The sequence below is a fragment of the Canis aureus genome, chromosome 8, assembly GCF_053574225.1.
Source record: "Canis aureus isolate CA01 chromosome 8, VMU_Caureus_v.1.0, whole genome shotgun sequence".
Classification (NCBI taxonomy): domain Eukaryota; kingdom Metazoa; phylum Chordata; class Mammalia; order Carnivora; family Canidae; genus Canis; species Canis aureus.
In genome coordinates this window covers 56,363,607-56,384,169 of record NC_135618.1, presented here as the reverse complement: position 1 = coordinate 56,384,169, position 20,563 = coordinate 56,363,607, and the positions used below count along the sequence as shown (strand labels likewise).

The 20,563-nt window shown below is 40.1% G+C and overlaps 1 protein-coding gene and 1 pseudogene across 10 annotated transcripts in view; one reads left to right on the top strand and one right to left on the bottom strand.

The window, feature by feature from the left end:
• Positions 1-17,137, bottom strand: part of TNRC6A (trinucleotide repeat containing adaptor 6A) — a 207,377-nt gene extending 190,240 nt beyond the window's left edge. For 2 of the 10 annotated variants that reach the window (XM_077907056.1, XM_077907059.1), the window contains exon 1: positions 16,922-17,129. The gene's annotated coding sequence lies outside the window, so the exon portion shown is untranslated. Of the gene's footprint in view, positions 1-16,921 lie in introns of all 10 variants that reach the window. The other 8 variants (XM_077907058.1, XM_077907061.1, XR_013385101.1 and 5 more) reach the window with 7 other exon arrangements.
• LOC144319220 (5'-AMP-activated protein kinase subunit gamma-1 pseudogene) lies at positions 4,359-5,768 on the top strand (annotated as a pseudogene).
• Positions 17,138-20,563: the final 3,426 nt, after the last annotated feature.

Genomic DNA, 20,563 nt, shown 5'->3' with positions numbered 1-20,563 from the left:
GACATCAAGTAATCGGTGCTAATCTAAGCATTTCAAGTGGATTCTCTTATTTCAAACTCACAATAACCCTAGGAGCTAGGTACTAGTGTTGTTATTATACATTTACAGAGAGGGAATTATAAATATTATAGATGTACTCGTTCACAATCACAGGAGACTGAGCAGGAATCTGATCCCAGGTTGGTCTGACTCTTAATAATCACGTTGTTTGGCATCCCTTCTTATGACTTCTCCTTTCTGCACTCTCTCACAAACATATACAGCCTCTGTATGTCCCAGCCACACCACACTCCTTTCCATTCCTCAGTGGTCTTCCATCTGTGTCTGTGCATATTTTGGTCCCTTTGTCTGGGATGTTCTCTTCTGTTTCTTGCCTTGTAACCTTGGTGAACTCTCACTCAACCGTCAGCACCCCATTCAAGAGTCTTCTTTTAAAGTCTTACATTCCACCCACATTGTAGGATTTTTACCTTGTCTATAATAGCCTACATTTTATTTCTTTCTGTTCTCCAGATAAAGACACAAAAATGTCTAGAGTGACAGCTGAGTTATTAAGAATTACAATATGACAGAACATAATTTACTACATTGTATCTGATTGTTCCCTGGTCTATCATTAGTCGACTCTACTTATTGACTTATGTCTCAATGAATAGGCAATTCCTTACCTTAAAAGTGTTATTCTCAGGTGGTCAGAGAACAGAATTAATTCTCATTGTGTCTGTAATAGCAACTAGTTAACTTCATGAGGCACAGAAAATGTATTCTCTGTTTTACCCTCTCCAATTTACTCTCAGAGTGAGACCCATGATAATAGGTAAAGTTTCTAAAATGACTATCTCTGGTAGATGGTATTACAGTATGGATATTTAGAAAATATAGTTCTATCAAGGTGGCAAGAACATATCTCCAGGTCTGCTAGTAATTAAGAAAGCTGTAAGTTAATCAGTTATATTCTTTCTGAAGAGAAATTAGAAGGTAGTGGCTTGGAGTAATGGTCCCTAAACTCGTTTGAATACTCACTTTGACAGTATACATTTTGGGCCTACACTTCCACAAATGTATTTACTTATAGTTTATGTGTACATATAATTGTATGGCGTTCAGTATATTATAAAACATTCATGACATGGAAACTAAAAGAAAAAAAAAGAAACAAAAAGAAACGAAGTAAGGAATAAATATAATCAGAAGTTCCATTATTTTCTTTCCTTATCCAATGGATTATCTGGTATACCTGCTGGGATATATTTGTTCTACTACTGAAGATCAATAGTCTGCAAATCATTTACTGGACAAGTACTACTAGCCCACCTGAATCCAGATGCTGGGCTCACCCCAGTGATCCCCAGTACCTGGATGGCCTCTGTGGACTCAGGATGCACATCCACTTCTATATACCCAAAGATTCCAATAGCAGGCCCACATATGGGTACCACCAGGTGGCCCACCCAGAATCTCTGGATAGGATGACCAGTGAAAGATTTTGCCTGTTGAAGCTAGTGTGTAAAGAGTGGAAAAAGTGCCTACTTCCTTAATTGTGCAGATACCAAGGCAAGACTACAAGGATCATGAAAAATCAAGGAAACATGACATCACCAAAAGAAACTAATAAAACTCCAATAACTGACCCTAAAGAAATGGAGGCCTGTGAACTGTCTGACAAAGAATTCAGAATAATCCTTTTAAAGATATTCTGTGAAATGCAAGAAAACACAGATAAACAACTAAATATAGTTAGGGAAACTACACATAAACAAAATGAGAAGCTCAGCAAGAAAAGAAAACATTAAAAAACAAACACAGAAATCCTAGAGTTGACGAATACAATGACTAAAATGAAGAGATCAATAGAGCTCAACAGCAGACTTGACCAAAGAATTCGTGAGCTAGAAGGCCGATTATTTGAAATCACACAGTCAGAGGAGTAAAACGACAAAAAGAATGAGAGTAAAGAAAGCCGACATGAATTCTGTGATACCATTCAAAGAAACCATGTATTACTGGATTACCAGAAGGAGATGAGTGGGGAAAAGAGGTAGAAGACTTATTTAAATAAATAATGGATGTGGGCAACCCCGGTGGCCCAGCGGTTTGGCTGGGGATCGAGTCCCACATCGGGTTCCCTGCATGGAGCCTGCTTCTCCCTCTTCCTGTGTCTCTGCCTTTTTCTCTCTGTGTCTCTCATGAATAAATAAATAAAATCTTTAAAAAAATGGATGTGAACTTCCCAAATCTGGAGAGTGATTTGGACATTAAAACTTGTAAGTTCATAAGTCACCCTAAAATTTCAGCCCAAAATGATCTTCTCTAAGACACTTTAAAATAAAATTATCTAAAAATCAAAGAAAAGGAGAATTTTTAAAGCAGCAAGATTAAGGAAAATTCTCACATATATGGGAACCCCCATAAGGCGATAGAAAATTTTTCAGCAGACGGACGTCTGGCTGGCTCAGCCGTTGAATGTCTGCCTTCTGCTCAAGGTGTGATCCTAGGGTCCTGGGATCGAGTTCCACATCAGGCTCCCTGCATGGAGCCTGCTTCTTCCTCTGCCTATGTCTCTGCCGCTCTCTCTCTGTGTCTTTCATAAATAAATAAATAAATAAATAAATAAATAAATAAATAAATAAATAAAATCTTTTAAAAATAAAAAAATAAAGAAAAATTTTCAGCAGAGACCTTGCAGGACAGGAGAGAGTGGAATGATATATTCAGATTGCTGAAAGAAAAAAAAACTATCAACCAAGAATAATTTACCTGGCAAAGTTATTTTGAGAAATGAAGGAGAGACAAAGCTTTTTCCAAACAAACAGAAGCTGAGGGAGATCTGCTTTACAAGACATGCTGAACGGAATTCTTGAAGCAGAATGAAAGGACACTAATTAGCAACATGAAAATATATGCAAATATAAAACACACTGGTAAACGTAAGTATATAGTCAAATTCAGAATACTAATACTATAACATGGTTGTGTGTTAATCACTTAATTATAGTATAAAGGTTTAAAGAATAAAATTACTAAAAGTAATTATTGCTACAATAATATGTTAGTGGATTTACAATATAAATGAGATAAATTGTGATATCAAAAACATAAAATATGAGAGAGGAGTAAGAGTTGAATTTTTGTGTATGATCAAAGTTAAGTTACCATGTTAAAATAGACTGTTAAGTCTATGAGACATTTGATACAATTCTCACGATAACCACAAAACAAAGACCGATGGTAGGCACACAAAAGATAAAGAGAAGAAGACCTATGGAAAATCATCATCTCAAAAAAAAAGACAACAAAAGAGGAAGAAAGAAACAAATGAACTACAAAACAACGAGAAGACATAAGACAGCATTAATAAGTACTTACCTATCAATAATTACTTCAAATGTAAATACACTAAATTCTCCAACCAAAAGGCATAGAGTGACTGAATGGGTTAAAAAAACACAACCAAAAAAAAAACCCCCAAAAAACAAAAAAACCCACAACCCAACTATTTGTCGCCTACAAGAGACTCACTTCAGCCTTAAGGACATATATAGTCTCAAAGTGAAGAGGTAGAAAAATATTCCATGCAAATAGAAACCAAAAGAGAGTGGGAGTAGCCATACTTGCATCAGCAAAATAGATTTTAAGTCAGAAATTGTAACAAGAGACAAAAAAAGGTCATTATATAATGATAAAGGGGTTAATTTGTCAAGAGTATAACAAATGTGAATATATATGCACTCAATATCAGAGCAACTAAACGTATTAAGCAAATACTAACAGATCGGAAGGGAGAAATAACACTACAATAATAGTAGGGACATTAGTAGCTCACAAAAATGGACAGATTATCTAGGGAGAAAATCAATTAAGAAACATTTGACTTGAACTATACCTTAGCCCAAATATATGCAGAACATTCCACCCTACAGAATACACATTTGTCTGAAGCACACACAGAGCATTCTCTAGAATAGATATGTTAGGTCACAGAACAATTTTTAGCAAATGTAAGATGATTGAAATCATACCAGATGTCTTTTCTGACCACAACGGTATGAGAACTAGAAGTCAAGTACAAGAAGAAAACTGGAAAAGTCACAAATGTGTGGAAATTAAACAACAGACTCGTGAACAACCACTGAGTCAAAGAAAATATCAAAGGGGAAATAAAAAAATATCTCAATACAAAGGAAAATGGAAACACAACACACCAAATTTATGGGATGCAGCAAAAGCGATTCTAAGAGGAAAGTTTAAAGCAATAAATGCCTTCATGGAGAAAAAGGAGAGCATGCTTCCTAGAGCAAAAGAATCCAGCCAGTGTCTCTTGCAAAGGAGATGGTCACTTCTTGGGATAGCTTCCAGCTATGGAAAATGAGTATCCTCAAGGGACCCCGGAATCCAACCATAGCATGTACACTACTTTGATGAAGTCTCATGACAGCTATGACATGATTCCCAAAAGCTCCGATTTGTTTATATTTAATATTTCTCTGTAGGTGAAGAAAGCTTTTTTTTTTCTTTCCCTCTTTGGCAACTAATGGTATCTGAGCTGTGCCTTTGTCGGAAAGTAAGAAGCAAGGTTTTGTGGGTATGCTGGCCATCAGGAATTTTTCACCAATCTCCTGCACAACTACTAATCAACCAGGAGGTATACCTAGTGGAGGGAAGTATACCTACATGACTTCTTTAATCCCCTGTCTGCATTGCTTCTAATGCCAGCTTGTTTGATGCCGTCTCTTCATTAATTCAAAATAAGATCCATAGGCTGCCAGTAATTGACCTGGAACCAGGCAACACCTTATATATCCTCACCTATAAACACATTCTCAAGTTCTTCAAATTGTTCGTTCACTGAGTTTCCCAAGCCAGAGTTCATATCTAAGTCTCAGGAAGACCTGCAGATTAGAACCTAGGCCAACACTGTTATGGGCCACACTACCACCTCTGTCTACATGGCTCTGGACATTTTGTACAGCACTGATGCTCAACCCTGCCAGTGGTAGATGAGAAAGAGCGTGTGCTGGACATCCACTCCAAGTTTTATGTTATTGATTTGGCAGCAGCAAAGACCTACAATAACCTAGATATGTCAGTGACCAAAGCTCTACAATGTTGATCACATTGCTTTCAATGTGTCCTTGAGGTGCCAGAATAATTCAGTCAGTTAAGCATCTGACTCTTGGTTTCAGCTCAGGTCATGATCTCAGGGTTGTGAGATTGAGCCCTGCAACAGGCTCCTTGCTGAGTATGGAATCTGCTGGAGATTCTTTCCCCTTTTCCTCTCTCTTCTCTGCTCCTACTGCCACTCACGTGTATGTGCACTCTCTCTCTAAAATAAATAGATAAATAAAATCTTTAAATATGTCCTCAGGGGATCCCTGGGTGGCGCAGCGGTTTGGCGCCTGCCTTTGGCCCAGGGCGCGATCCTGGAGACCCGGGATCGAATCCCATGTCGGGCTCCCGGTGCATGGAGCCTGCTTCTCCCTCTGCCTATGTCTCTGCCTCTCTCTCTCTCTCTATCTCTGTGTGACTATCATAAATAAAAAAAAATTTAAAATAAATAAATAAATAAATAAATAAATAAATAAATAAATAAGTCCTCAATGCTATTTCATAAGACTCTGGAGACCATCTCTGGTGGAGAAGAGGTTAATTCATGGAAACAGATTTGCCTGTGTGTAGTGGTGGATAAGAATGATGCAGTCAAGGAAATTGTATCACTAACTGACATCCTTCAGGCCTTGGTGCTCACAGGCAAAGACAAAAACTCCTAAAGTGGGGAAAGAGGTCAGACAGCAACAGGGGATAAGCCTGACTCACTACCCACCCTGGGAATCACAGATGAAATCTTGAGAGAACTGTTACTATTCCCTGCTCAGGAGACCCCAACTCTTCTACCTGGAAGCTGGGGAAGGTAAGGGAAGAGGAAGGAGAATGGATTTTAAGGGGTCCTTATCCTCATAATACTCTTGAGAAAAACTTTCAGCCTAACACAGCGTAGTCCCTATCCTTTCAGACATAGTCCCTTTTTTTTTTTTTTTCATTTTTTTTTTTCATCATAGTCCCTTTTCTGAGCAAACTACGGGTTCCATGACCCTGAGAAAAATTCTGATTTCTAAGAGAGTCTCAAACTTCACCCAGCCCTGTGAACTCTGCCTCTGACTCCACCCTAAGACAATAGCACAACAAAGCACTTCATAAAGGTATTTTTATTCATCCTGCTTCATGCTGTATGGGAGAAGGTAAACCCAAGTTTAGTGACATTTCTTCCCCTAATAGGAATGGAGAGGATGGAGGGGAGGGGAGGTCTTTGGGTTCCTGTGCTGTATACATATGAAGGGGAAGGAGTTAGGAGAAGGAGGGCAAAGCGGTTAGCTGAGGTTATTGCTTTTCATGGCAATCCTGATTAAAAGGACAGGAACCTAAAACAACAACAAAAAAAGAAAAATCACAAATAAAAGACCTAACGTTACTCCTTAAGGAACTAGAAAAAGAAGAACAAACTAAGCCCAAGGTTAGCAGAAAGAAGGAAATAATAAAGATCAGAGCAGAAATAATTGAAATAAAGGAAAAACAATAGAGAAAATCAACTAAATTAACAGCTAGTCTTTTGAAAAGATAAACAGATTGACAAACCTTTGGACAAAGAAAAAAAGAGAAGACCCAAATAACTAAAATCAGAAATGAAAGAGGAGGTATTACAACTGATACCACAGTAACCCAAATGATCATAAGAGACTACTATGAACAATTACATGCCAACAAAATGGATAATCTAGGAAAAAATGGATGAATTCCTAGAAACATACAACCTATCAAGACTGAATCATGAAAAAAAAAGACTGAATCATGAAGAAATAGAAAATTTGAACAGACCAAAAATAAGTAAGGAGACTGAATTGATAATTTAAAACCTCCCAAGAGAGAAAAGCCCAGCACCAGATGGCTTCAATGGTGAATTCTAAGAAATATTTCAAGAGGAATTAACATCAATCTTTTCAAACTCTTCCCAAAAATTGAAGAAAAAGGAACATTCCCAAACTCATTTTATGAGTCCAGCATTACTCTGATACCAAAGCCAGATAAAGACAACATAAGAATAGTAAACTACAGGCCAATATTCCTAATGAATATAGATATAAAAATTCTTATCAAAATACTAGCAACATGAATTCAACAGCATAATAGAATGATCATACAACGTGATCAAGTGAGATTCATTCCTGGGTTACAAATCGATAAATGTGATATACAGTAATAGAATGAAAGATAAAAATAATATGATCATCTCAATAGAGGGAGAAAAAAGTATTTGACATAACTCAACATCCTTTCATAATAAAAACAAATTGGGTATAGAAGGAACATACCTCAACATAATAAAGGTCCTATATGATGAACCCACACCATATTCAACAATGAAAGGTTGATTTCTCACTAAGATCAGGAACAAAAGAAAGGTGCTCACTCTCAATACTCCTGTTCAAGATAGTACTGGAAGTCCTAGCCAGAGCAATTATGCAAGAAAACAAAATAAGAGGCATCCAAATCAGAGAGAAAGAAGTAAAATCATCTTTGCAGATGTTATGATCTTATACATAGAATATCCTAAAGACTCCACAAAAAAACCCCATTAGAACTAATAAATGGGGCAGCCCCGGTGGCGCAGCGGTTTAGCGCCACCTGCAGCCCAGGGTGTGATGCTGGGGACTGGGGATCAAGTCCCGCATCGGGCTCCCTGCATGGAGCCTGCTTCTCCCTCTGCCTGTGTCTCTGCCTCTCTCTCTCTCTCTCTGTCTCTCACGAATAAATAAATAAAATCTTTAAAAAAAAAAAAAGAACTAATAAATGAATTCTGTAAGGTTGCAGGATACAGAAACAAACTTATAAAATTCCAACTGCATTTCTACACAGTAGCAGCAAAGTATCTGGGAAAAAGTCCCATTTAAAATGGCATCAAAAATAATAAAATACTTAGGAATACATCTTAAACAAGGAGATGAAACATCTATTTGCTGTACATTACAAGGCAATAATGAAAAAAATTAAAGAGGACAAAAACAAATACAATATATCCCATGTACATGGGTTGGAAAAATTATTGTTATTAAAATATCTGTACTACCCATCTATAGATTCAATGTAATCCCTATCAAAATTTCAGTTGCCATTTTTTTACAGAAATAGAAAAAACAATCCCAAAATGTAGATAGAAGCACAAAAGACTCTGAATAGCCAAAGCAATCCTTAGAAAGAAGAACAAGCTGGAAGAACAAAATGTACTTCTTGATATCAAGATTTATTACAAACTTGTAGTAATCAAAACAGTATGATACTGGCATAAAAGCACGTATAAACCAATGGAATAGCATTGAGAACCCAGGAATAAACCCACGCATACATGAGAAAGAAGCCAAGAATACTTAATGGGGAAAGGATAACCTCTTCAATAAATGGTGCTGAGAGGGAACACCTGGGTGGCTCAGTGGTTGCGTATCTGCCTTTGGCTCAGCGTATGCTTCTGGAGACCCGGGATCGAGTCCCGCCTGCTTCTCCCTCTGTCTATGTCTCTGCCTTTGTCTCTCATGAATAAATAATTAAAGTGTTTTTTTTTAAATGGTGCTGAGAAAACTGGATATTTACATGCAAAAGGATGAAATTGGATCCCAGTCATACACAACTCACAACGGAAATGGATTAAAGACTTAAATGGGGGAAGCCCTGGTGGCCCAGTGGTTTAGGGCCACCTTCGGTCCAGGGTGTGATCCTGGAGACCCGGGTCCTGCGTCAGGCTCCCCACAGGGAGCCTGCTTCTCCCTCTGCCTGTGTCTCTGCCTCTCTCTGTGTGTCTCATGAATAAATAAATAAAATCTTGAAAAAAAAAAAAAAGACTTAAATGGAAGGCCCAAAACTATGAAATGTACCAGAATAAAATGCAAGGGAAATGCTCCTGGACTTTGGTCTTAGTAACAATTCTTAGGATATGACAACAACGTATAAGTAACAAAAGCAAAAATCAAAGAGTGGAACTACATCAAACTTAAAAGCCTCGGGATCCCTGGGTGGCGCAGCGGTTTGGCGCCTGCCTTTGGCCCAGGGCGCGATCCTGGAGACCCGGGGTCGAATCCCATATCGGGCTCCCGATGCATGGAGCCTGCTTCTCCCTCTGCCTGTGTCTCTGCCTCTCTCTCTCTCTCTCTGTGACTATCATAAGTAAATAAATAAAAAAAATTAAAAAAAAAACAAAAACTTAAAAGCCTCTGCATAGCAAAAGCAATAACCAGCAAAATGAAAAGGCAACCTATAGAATAGGAAAAAATATTTGCAGATCATCTGTTAGGTTTTTTTTTTTTTTTTTGTTAGGTTTTTTTTTTAAATATTTTATTTATTTATTCTTTAGAGACACACAGAGAGAGACAGAGAGAGAGGCGGAGACACAGGCAGAGGGAGAAGCAGGCTCCCTGCAGGAGCCCGATGCAGGACTCGATCCCAGGACCCCAGGATCACGCCCTGGGGCAAAGGCAGGCGCCAAACTGCTGAGCCACCCAGGGATCCCTCTGTTAGAGGTTAATATCCCAAATACACGAGAACCTCCCACAACTCAATAGAAAACAAAATCTGATTAAAGGATTTGAATAGACATTTTCCCCAAAGAAGACATACAGACAGCCAACAGGTATATGAAAAGATGCTTGGGGCAGCCCGGGTGGCTCAGCGGTTTAGCGCCGCCTTCAGCCCAGGGCGTGATCCTGGAGACCCGGGATGGAGTCAGCTCCCTGCATGGAGCCTGCTTCTCCATCTGCCTGTGTCTCTGCCTCTCTCTCTCTGTGTCTCTCATGAATAAATAAATAAAATCTTAAAAAAAAAAAACCACAATCAGATACCATCTTATACCTATTAGAATGGCTATTACCAAAAAAGGCAAGAGATAAGTGTTGGGGAGGGTGTGGAGAAAAGGGAGCCCTAGTGTACTGTTGGTGGGAATGCAAATTGGAAGAGCCACTCTGGAGAAGAGTATGGAAGTGCCTCAAAAAATTAAAAATAGAACTACCATATGATCCAGTAATCCTGCTTCTTGGTACATATTTGATGGAAATGTAATCAATATTGAAGAGATATTTGCACCCTCATATTCACTGCAGCATTATCCACAATAGCCAAATCATGGAAACAGCCTAAGTGTCCACTGATGGATGAATGGGTAAATAAGCTGCGTTATTTATTCAACTATAAGAAAGAATGAAATCCTTCATTTTGTGACAATATGGATGGACCGTGGGGGCATTATGATAAGTGAAGTAAGTCAGACAGGGAAACACAAATACAGTGTATTCTCCCTTACATGTGGAATCTAAAAAAATATGAACTCATAGAAACAGAGAGTAAAATGGTGGTTGCTGGGAGGCAGGGAAAATGAGGGAGATGTTGGTCAAAGAGTATAAACTTCTAGCCATAAATTGTGGGAATCTAATGTACAGCATGATGACTATAATTAACAATACTATATTATATTACTGAAAGCTGTTAAGAGAGTAGATCTTAAATGTTATCAGCACAAATACAAAAACAAAATTATAAGAGAGAATGGAAGTGTTTACTAACTACTGTGGCAATCACTTCACAATATATGTGTGTATCAAATCATTACATTGTACAACTTACACCTAAGTTGCTTATATGTTAATATGTCAATACAGCTGGGGAAAAAAAGAAAATCAATATAAGTCACTATACTAAAAGAATAAAAATAGGAAAATCATTTTATTATCTCAAAAGACACAGAAAAATGTTTGATAAAGTTCAAAGACCATTTTAAATGAAACCAAGCAAAGGAGAAATAGGAATTTTTTTAATCTGATAAACACACACACACACACACACACACAACTCTAAAAAACCCCTTCAGCAAATATGTTACCTGTGTAATGTTGAATGTTTTCCCTTTCTTTCTTTTTTTTTTTTGTTTTCCCTTTCAATCAAAATGAGACAAGAATTGCTTTCACCATTTCTATTATATTGTATTAGAGGATTTATCTGGTACAATGAGGCAACAAAAAGAAATTAGAAGGTATAAGGAGTGGAAAGGAATAAAACCAGCTTGCAGAAAATGGTTTAGCAGTTTCTTGTACAGTTGAACTGAGGCATACTCTATGACCCAGCATTTTCACTTCTGGGTATATACCTAGAGGAATTCTTGCACAAGGACACAAGACATGTACAGGAATGTTCCTAGCAACGTTATTCATACTACTCCCAAACTGGGGGTGTAGCAAAGTTATTCATAATACTTCCAAACGGGGTGGGGGGAGGTGAACCAAATACCCACCAAGAGTAGAATGGATAGATTGTAAAACATTCATGTGGTTGATTAATATGCCAATGAAAATGAATGAATCATAGCTACAAATATAGACATGAATGAATGTCAAAAATAAAAATATCAAGCAAAATACATGCCACAGAAAAATGTCTGTCTTGTGATTACATTTACATTACAACTCACAAAGTTGGAAAAACTAAGTAATACATTGCTTAGGGATGCATCCACATGCGGGGAAAAAAACATCAGAAAAATTGTGACAAAAGCCAAGATAGACGTCACCTCTAGAGAAGGATGAAGAAGGATGTTTTTGGAAAGTTTCTAAGGCAGGAGGTGGTTGTTATGAGGGTATTTTTATTCTTTAAGCCATATATATATATATATATATATACACACACAGACACACACACACACACACACACACACATATATGCTCATGTGGGATATATTTCACTATAAAGGTTTTTTCAAAAGCAATTCCCTTTAGGTCTAATTACCAGTTTACAAAGACTATAAAGGATAGTGGAACATACTAAATGATACCATGAGTAAACAATCAGTGAAGTCTAGACTTTGGGAAAATCTAGAGAACAAATCATCTTATTTCTTCAATACATCTTGTTATCTTGTTTCCTCTCTCTCTCTCTCTCTCTCTCTAATAAATAAATAAACTTTCAAAATGTCAAGGGAGAAAAAAGACATGAAGAAAAACCCTATAACTTACACAACACTTAAGAGACATAGTCACTAACTGCCATGTGTGGACCTTATTTGGATACTCATCAAACAAACAGATTACAAATTAAATTATATGCCAGTTGCAGATATCTGAGCACAAATTGGTTATCTGATGATAATAAGGATTTATTCTTGATTTTATTGGGATGGGGTGACGGTACAGTGGTTATGGTTAAAAAGGGAGTCCTTGTCTTTTAGAGGTCGATAATGAAAAATTTATGGATGAAATTACATCAGCCTAAGATTTGACTCAAAACAATCCTGGGTTTGAAGGATGATATAAAGAAAACAAAATCGGCCATGAGTTGAAAATTATTAAAGTTTATGATGGTATACTGGGTTTCACTAAATTTGAACATGTTTGAGAGCCTGTATACTAAAAATAAAGTAAGATAAAAACCAGAGCAAAAAATAGGGTTCATTCTGGTATTCATTACCTTCTCACTTTGCCCAGAATAGCACCATTTTTCTTCCACAGGACAATCTAGATCTGTGGTTCTCAATCTTTTTTTTTTTTTTTTTTTTTTTTTTTTTGAAGTAGGCTCCATGTCCAGCATGGAGCCCAATGCGGGGCTTGAACCCTGACATCAAGACCTAACCTGAAAAAAAAAAAAAAAAGACCTAACCTGAGATCAAGAGTCTTAACGAACTGAACCACCCAGGCACCCCTGTGCTTCTCAATCTTTAATGAGCTTACAAGTCGGAAAGATCTTGTTAACATTCAGATTTGGATTCAGAAGATCTGAAGTGGGGTCTGACATTCTGCATTTCTAACAAGCTCACAGGTGATGCTGATGCAGGATTCCCTTCAGGAACACAGTCTTTCACCTCTTCATAACCTCTCTTCCACTGGCCTTCTACCACTTACTCATTCTCCATCATTCCATCCTGGTCTCATTCCCAATCTGGCCCAGCTTAGATTCTATGGCTCAGCTTGACAATCACTCCCTTGTAACCACCTTCAACATCCCTGCCCTTTTCTCTTCTTTGGAATTTGTCTGATAAAACTTCATTGTGATGGCACTCTACCATCGCCAAGCGCTTAAACCCAAGCACTTAAATGATACTGGAGGAAACGTCCCAGTACATGCTCTTAATGGGCACTCTGCTTTACCCAGCTATCCCGGCTCCTTTTTTTAATAATGCTTATTTCTCCCTCTCCAAGAGGACCATCTTATATGTCCTCTTCGTTCCTCTTCCTGTCTCCTCTTCTGCTGATGACCTTGCCTTATACTTCACTGTGAAAATAAAAGTTGACAGGTAGCAAGTGCTTTGTCTTCCCAACACATCTACAAGCTTTTGTGTATCTGCTACATTTTTTCTCATTATCCCCTCCTATAAAAAATAAAAATCTGTCATCACCTATTCATTCATACACAGTTTGGATCCCATTCCCTCTCTCTCTTCCAGCTGGACTACTCCGATAGTTTACATAATCTAGAGCCTTCTAATTTTTTTAAAGCAAATGTAAAATCAAGACCGTTTCCCTGACTCTGACCCATTTCTAAATACTGCCTAATTTCTATTATCTCTTTCACAGTTTGTTTACCTTCATTCACTCCTTAACCCACTCCAATTTGGTCTCCATCCTCACCACTCCACCAAAATTGCTCTTGTCAAAGTCTTCAGCTACCTCCACGTTTCCAAGTCAAACAGACACTTTTCTGCCCCTTAATTTACTCAGTGTCTCAGCAATATTTGACCCAGCTGATAGCATATTTGACTTTTTTCTGCCATTCCTACTCCTGTTCCCCACTGCAAACATCCTGATCCTCATCTAGTCTTTTCGCTTTAGGAAATAGTATCACCAACGTAGGAAGCTTCTTTAATATGTCCTTTTTATTCAACCCCTATCAGATCCAACAGCAAGGCTTGATTTTTGTTTTTGTTTTTGTTTTTTGACCTCTTAAGAATTTTTCTAATCTGTCCACTCTGGTTCCATCCACTGCAGTTACATTAAGCTAAATTGACTCCTATTTCCCAAACAAGCCACCTACTTCCTTGCCTCAGGGCCTTTGTATATGCTGTTGCCTTGCCTGGAACACTTAAACACATTCTGACTTCCATATGGCTCAAATTTCATTCTACGGTAACAATCTCAAAAGTCTTCCTAGACTCCAAGCTATTCCCAGATAATCCTGTGAGAAAAGGAGGAGACATTTCTATACCACATTCTAGATACGCTCCTGATCTGTGGCCAAAACAGATGCTCAGACTCCTACTTGTTCTAATCAGAACATAAAGTTTGATATACGACCAAGTTTAAGTTCATTTCCAACTATAGCAAAATTGGCTTCAAATTTTCTCCTGGCTTTCGGTTCCTCCCATAGTAGAGGAAGACAGTATCCAGCTTATAATTTTGAATTCATGTTGTACACTGGAAACAAACAGAATCCAATATTTTGTACCTCCTCTGGTTAAGAGATCCATTTCTCTATTCCTTGAATCTGGTCTTGACCATGTAACTTGTCTACGTCAATGGAACACTAGCAAACGTGTAACAGGTGGATGTTTGTAGGGCACCTGGGTGGCTTAGTCAGTTAAGCATCTCCAGTTAACTGAAGTGCCTTCAGTTCAGGTCATGATCCCAGGGTCTTGGGATCAGGTCTCACATCTGGCTCCCTGCTCAGCAGGAAGTCTGCTTCTCCCTCTACCCCTCCCTCCTGCTTGTGCGCATGCATGCCCACATGCTCTCTCTCTCAAATAAATAAATACATTTTTTAAAATCTTTAAAAATATATTGTAAAGTGCTTGTGTGTTGGGGGGCTCCCTTTCCCTTGTTGCTTTTGGAACCCAGCTGTCATGTGAAGAGGACTGGGCTAGCTTGCTAGATATGGAGACACATGGCCTGGCCAATTTCAATTGTCCCTGCCCATCAACGAAAATGTACATGAGATCATCTAAGATCAGCCACCGTCAGCCAGTGTGCCAGCTGACTAGCTACATGAGCGAACTCATGCAAAAAGTACTGTCCAGATGATTCCACCTGCAATTGCCAACTCACGGCATATGGAACTATAAATGAGTGTTGTCTTGAGCACTACATTTCAGTGTGGTCTATACTGCAGCAAAAACTAACCGATACACCTCTTGAAGAAGTCTTTTGGTACTGCAGATCCAATTATGCTACTTCCCTACTAAAAATGCTATAATGGTTTTTTCATTGATCCTGGGATACAACCCAAGTCACTTTAGCAAGGCCTACAAGAGACGCACATAGTCTGGATGGCCTCATCTCCTGTTACGGTCCCACTTACACTGTGCTCAGCCCATTGGCCTCCTGATGCTCCTCGAGTGGTCCCAGCACTTTCCAACCTCGAGGTTCTCACACACACTATTCCCTCTGTCTGGAGTGCTCCTCCTGCCTCTTTACCTGTTTGACTTCCTACTCCTCTCTCAGGTTACATCTTAAGTATTACATTGGCAGAGGCTGGGACTCCTCCCCCAACTGAAGTATGTCTCCAGTTACATATTTTCATCGCACCCTACTATTCCTTTTAGCAAATACCCTGATTTGAAATAATATATTGTCCCCACAGAATGTCTCTGTTTTGTTCACAAATATAGCCCTGAACTTTGCATATTACCTGTCACATAGTAATGTGGATGGGTTTAATTTTTCTTTTTTGGAGGCAGTTTATCACAGTAGGTAACTGTGCAGGCTCTGGAGAAAAGCTGCCTGGGCTCAAAAACTAGCTCTATCACTTATACTAGTTAAGTGACCTAACGAACTGTTTTGTGCCTCAGTTTGCCCATTTCTAAATTAGAGATAAAAATAGCACTTGCTCATTGAGTTGTTGGGTGGATTGTGCTCATTGTTCATTATTTCTTGCTGAGCAGGTGTCAGCACATCTGGGTAACAGTGAACCAGAAGCTTCTGACATAGCCAACATCTCCTTCCTATGTAGTAAGTATGGTCACTGCCATGATTAAATTTACATGTGTCTTCCCCATGGCTAGTTTCTCAGCCAACCCTCTGTCTCATCCTGCAAAGGTGCGGCCTCACACTCAGAGCCAGATCTCTGAGACACGTAGAGCCCCTAATCCTTGAGCACTGACGGATTTTGGCTCCTGTTTTAAGACCTGATTTCTCCCACAGAGCCAGACATTTGGGGTCAGAGGGCAATGTCTCCTGACTGCTGTAAACTGCCCCTCCTATCACTTGATGATCCGCTAGCTGAGTGGGGATCTGGAGCCCACAAACATCCACCCGAGAAACAGCTCTGATGGCTCCAAGAAACAGATCAGTCACCCTTTAACACAGATGCGCACGCACACACATATATGACAGGAACCAGGCCATCTACAACGTATTAGCGAGGAAAACATTTTGGAAGGGATGGTTAATACATTTGCAATCACCAAGTCCTCAGAGGCTTTCTTTCAGGTTCTGGACAGAAAGAATGTAAGATCTAGGTACCCCCCAAAAAATCATTTTAAAAGGTGAGAGGAGCAGACCCCCTAAGAAAAGCAGTGGGAGACAGAAAGTGGGGGAAAATAGGAGTGGAAGAGGGAGAGGGCAGGTAAAAAAACAAACAAACAAACAAACAAACAAACAAACAAACAAAAAAACAGACTCAAAGGAGCAAGGTTGAGGGAGGAGAGACAAGGGAAAGAGGCAGGCTGGAGGGGGAGAAGGGGAAAGGGATGGAGGACTTCCTTCCACCCCAGCACGACGTAACCAGCACAGCTCCGCTTCCCAGGAAGGCTGCGGATGTCTGGCCGACCGACCGAGAGCTGCAGCTCCCTAGAGCCGGCAGGCACTTTCCTCTCAACGTGCCCAGTGCCCAATGAGGGTGCCCTGTGCATGCTAATGAGCCAGTCTAGGGCAGCTTCACAAATAATTGCTCAAAGTGCTCAGTAACTTACCAGGCTGGGAGTCAGTGGGCTGCAGAATGATGGGGCACAGCTCCTGGGGGACCCCCCAGCAGAGGGGGCCTGGTCTCCAGGTACCCGGTGCTCACAGGTTAGTGCCTGCAAGATGACGGGTTTTCCATTCAGTCGGGCACCAACCCAAAGGTAGGGAGAGCCAGACCAAAAGGCAAAAGAGAGGAGGGGAACCTGCTTGTGTTTTTGTATTTAAATTGTTTTTGAGCCCACGTAGCCCTGGGAGTCACATGCTGCCTCCAACATCACCGGAGTCATCACATGATACAGGTCCCCCATCATGTGATAAGACAATTCTGCTTAACTTCGGCCCCCCCCCCAGCCCCCACCCCCACCTCACAGACTGACGGACAAAGTGCTTCTGGAGGAGCCCCCCCTCCAAGCAAAAATCCGTGGTGGAGGGAGGGATGCAGATGGAGAACGCTCAGAGCCCACGCAACGCTAAGATCTTGATGAATACTTAATAGCCTTTCTCTCTCTCCTCCTAAGCTACTGCGACTTGGAGCCGTGCCAGCCTCATTTGAATTCCAGCCTTTGTGAATAACTCAAGTGTCGCCACTGTCGCTCCAGCAATTGCAGGGCGTTTGAGCTCACACCATCCTGCCTCGTTCTGGAAAGCCCAGCTAGGCTGCCTCCCCGCCCGGCAGCTTCCATGCTCACCGAGCAGCGGGAGAGGGGCGGAGGTGGGAGCCTGCGCCCGCTGAACCTTCTAGGCTCCCCCCCACCCCCACCCCAGCTGCAGTAAGAGTCAGGTGGGGCCCGTCTGGCTCTCTGATTAGGCTGTCTCCTCTTTACTTGGTGATCATAGTTCTGCTCTGTCTGCAAGAGCTCTCTCTCTCAATCTGCCCCTGTGCATGTATTTCTGGGTTTCTCTCCTTCACCAGGATACAGTCGAACACATCTGGCTTCGAGATATGTTGGGCTCGTTTCCCGCCATTGCAGTAATTTCCTTTTCTCATTTATTCACTCTAACAACCTTTTGTTAAATAAGCATTTCTGTAGAGCACGCACCACGTTGCAGGTCTTGTGCTGGGTGGTGAGCAGAAGGGGAGGGAAGAGAGGTTGAAAAGATGCATAAAGTGAGGGGTCTCTGTTCCTGTTCTTCAGGTGATGCTATCTGTGAGAGGCAGCAGGAACACACCAAGGGAGCAGATGCACATTTCAGAGTCACTCAAACTCGGGCATGAGTCTGTCTACACCTGGATTTCAACTCTACCTCCAGCCTCCCTACCTTCCATTCTGCCCAGTAGAGGAAATGGACTCTAGTCACTTCCAAATAAACGCCTCTGGGTGATTTTTCTCTGCTTCAGATTTAAAGCAAGTGACATTAAATATTTTTCTCTTGGGGGATCCCTGGGTGGCTCAGGGGTTTAGCACATGCCTTCCGCCCAGGACGTGATCCCAGAGTCCTGGGATCGAGTCCCACGTCGGGCTCCCTGCATGGAGCCTGCTTCTCCCTCTGCCTGTGTCTCTGCTTCTGTGTGTGTGTGTGTGTGTGTGTGTGTGTCTCTTATGAATAAATAAATAAAAAATAAATAAATAAATAAAATAAAAATTTTCTCTGTTGCTGTGCATCCTGGGGTTGACACTAAGCTCTGATACTCACTCCAATGAACTAGTAAACTGTGTGGACCACTTTCCTTAGAAGGAGATAGATAGTGCTTCACTGTCACCTTGCAATTTGGGGGCGAGGTCCAGCAAAAGACGATTATATCTTAAGGCCAGATGGGCAGCAGTGTAAAAAGCCTCTGAGAGGAGCCTGCTCCAAATAAAAAAAGTTTTGTTCTATACTGTCTCATATAGTAATGCAGAGAAGGTGTCTATGGCACACACAGTTGATTGCTTAACCTTGATGGAGTTTACACAATATGCTACTTTGTTTCCTGCATGTGGGAGAATGGGGGTTTAGGGTGGAAATTAGATTTGGGGATAGACAAATAGAGAATTTACATTTCCTAAGGACCTCAAGGGCAGGGATCTTGCCTTGTGCATTTCTGCGACTTGTATTCCCTGTCAACAAAACCCCTTTATTGTTCCAACAGCAATGTTTCCAACCCCAGGGATGACTTGAATTATTGCTCCAGGGGTAGGCATGTCACAGTTCTTGCCAGAAGGGTGGAAGGGTCAACTGCTTGGACCTTTGGGAAAGATTTTTTTCCTACTTAATAAGAGAGAGGCTCATGAAGAAAAAAAAATGTCCTTTTCCTGCTTGCTACATTTTGCTACTTGCATGTGGTCACAGGAGGCAGCCACTATGTGACAATGAGATAAAGAACATCGTGACATGCTAAAGATGACAAAGGACAGAAAAAACAGGTCCTTAATGGAATTGAGCTGCCAAAATGATCAGCTGTTTTAAGAAAATTAAGCATCTTTATGGTTTAAGCTCCTCCTAGCCAGGTATTTTATCACTTGTGGTTGGAATACATCCTCAATGAAATAGTATCCAGGGAATTTGGCAACTGCTTCCTGGTCATCATTGGCCTTTGAAGTTGTCAAGATGGAAGTCTGGTGACAGTAGGTTAAAAAAGTAAATTGGAACATTCTGTTCCTGACAATACAGAGGACCCAATAGTTATAGGGAAGTTCTGAATAAAATATAGCAGACATTCTTTTAAGCGCATAGCTTATCTCTTGAAAAGGGAAGAAGAAACAAAACAAGAGAGCTAAGCACATAAGTTAATACTGTGCCAATCTTGAAGAACTGGTGCTTGGTGGGGATATGGGAGCCTTAACAGATTGGGTTGTAGCTCCAAGTAGCTGCTGGTGACAAAGTCTTGAGCCTGAGAGCTAGAACTGAAATTTCCACATTAACTTAAGGACTTCAAAGCACTGTATTCTCAGTGAAAATGTGGAACAGAACAGAGTTTACTTTTATGTCCAATCAAACATGAAATCTTGTGGGATTTGATCTGAATTCTAGGTCAGGGGAAAAAAATGACTCCCCTGAAAATTAATAACCATGGCCTTTCCTCACGTGTTTTTGATGTTTGAATATACAGCTGACTCTTGAACAACACAGGGGTTAGTGGTACTGACCTGATGAAGTAAAAAATCCACACACAACTTTTGAATCTTCAAAAACTTAACTACTAATATCTTGCTGTTGACCAGAAGCCGTACTGATAACATAAACAGTTGATTAATGCATATTTTTTATGTTATATGTAATATATACCATATTCTTACAAAGTAAGCTAGAGAAAAGAAAATGTTACTAAGAAAATTGTAACAAAGAGAAAATACATTTACAGTACTATAAAAAAAAAGTCCATGGATAAGAGGTTCAACACAGTTCAAAGCTGTGTTGTTAAAAGGTTAACTGTAAACCACTTTTATGATCTAGGAATATCAAAAATAAAAAATAACACATAAGGAAAGGGGCCTTGGACAGGCAAACATAAAATTGATCTAGAGGTGAATTTCTTAAGTCCAGGCCTCACAGAATTCCCACAGATTAAGTTCCCACTGCAGATGAGTTCATAATGCAAAATTATAAAACGCCAGTTCTTTTATTTTTTTTTTTTAATTTTTTTTATTTATTTATGATAGTCACACACAGAGAGAGAGAGGCAGAGACACAGGCAGAGGGAGAAGCAGGCTCCATGCACCGGGAGCCCGACG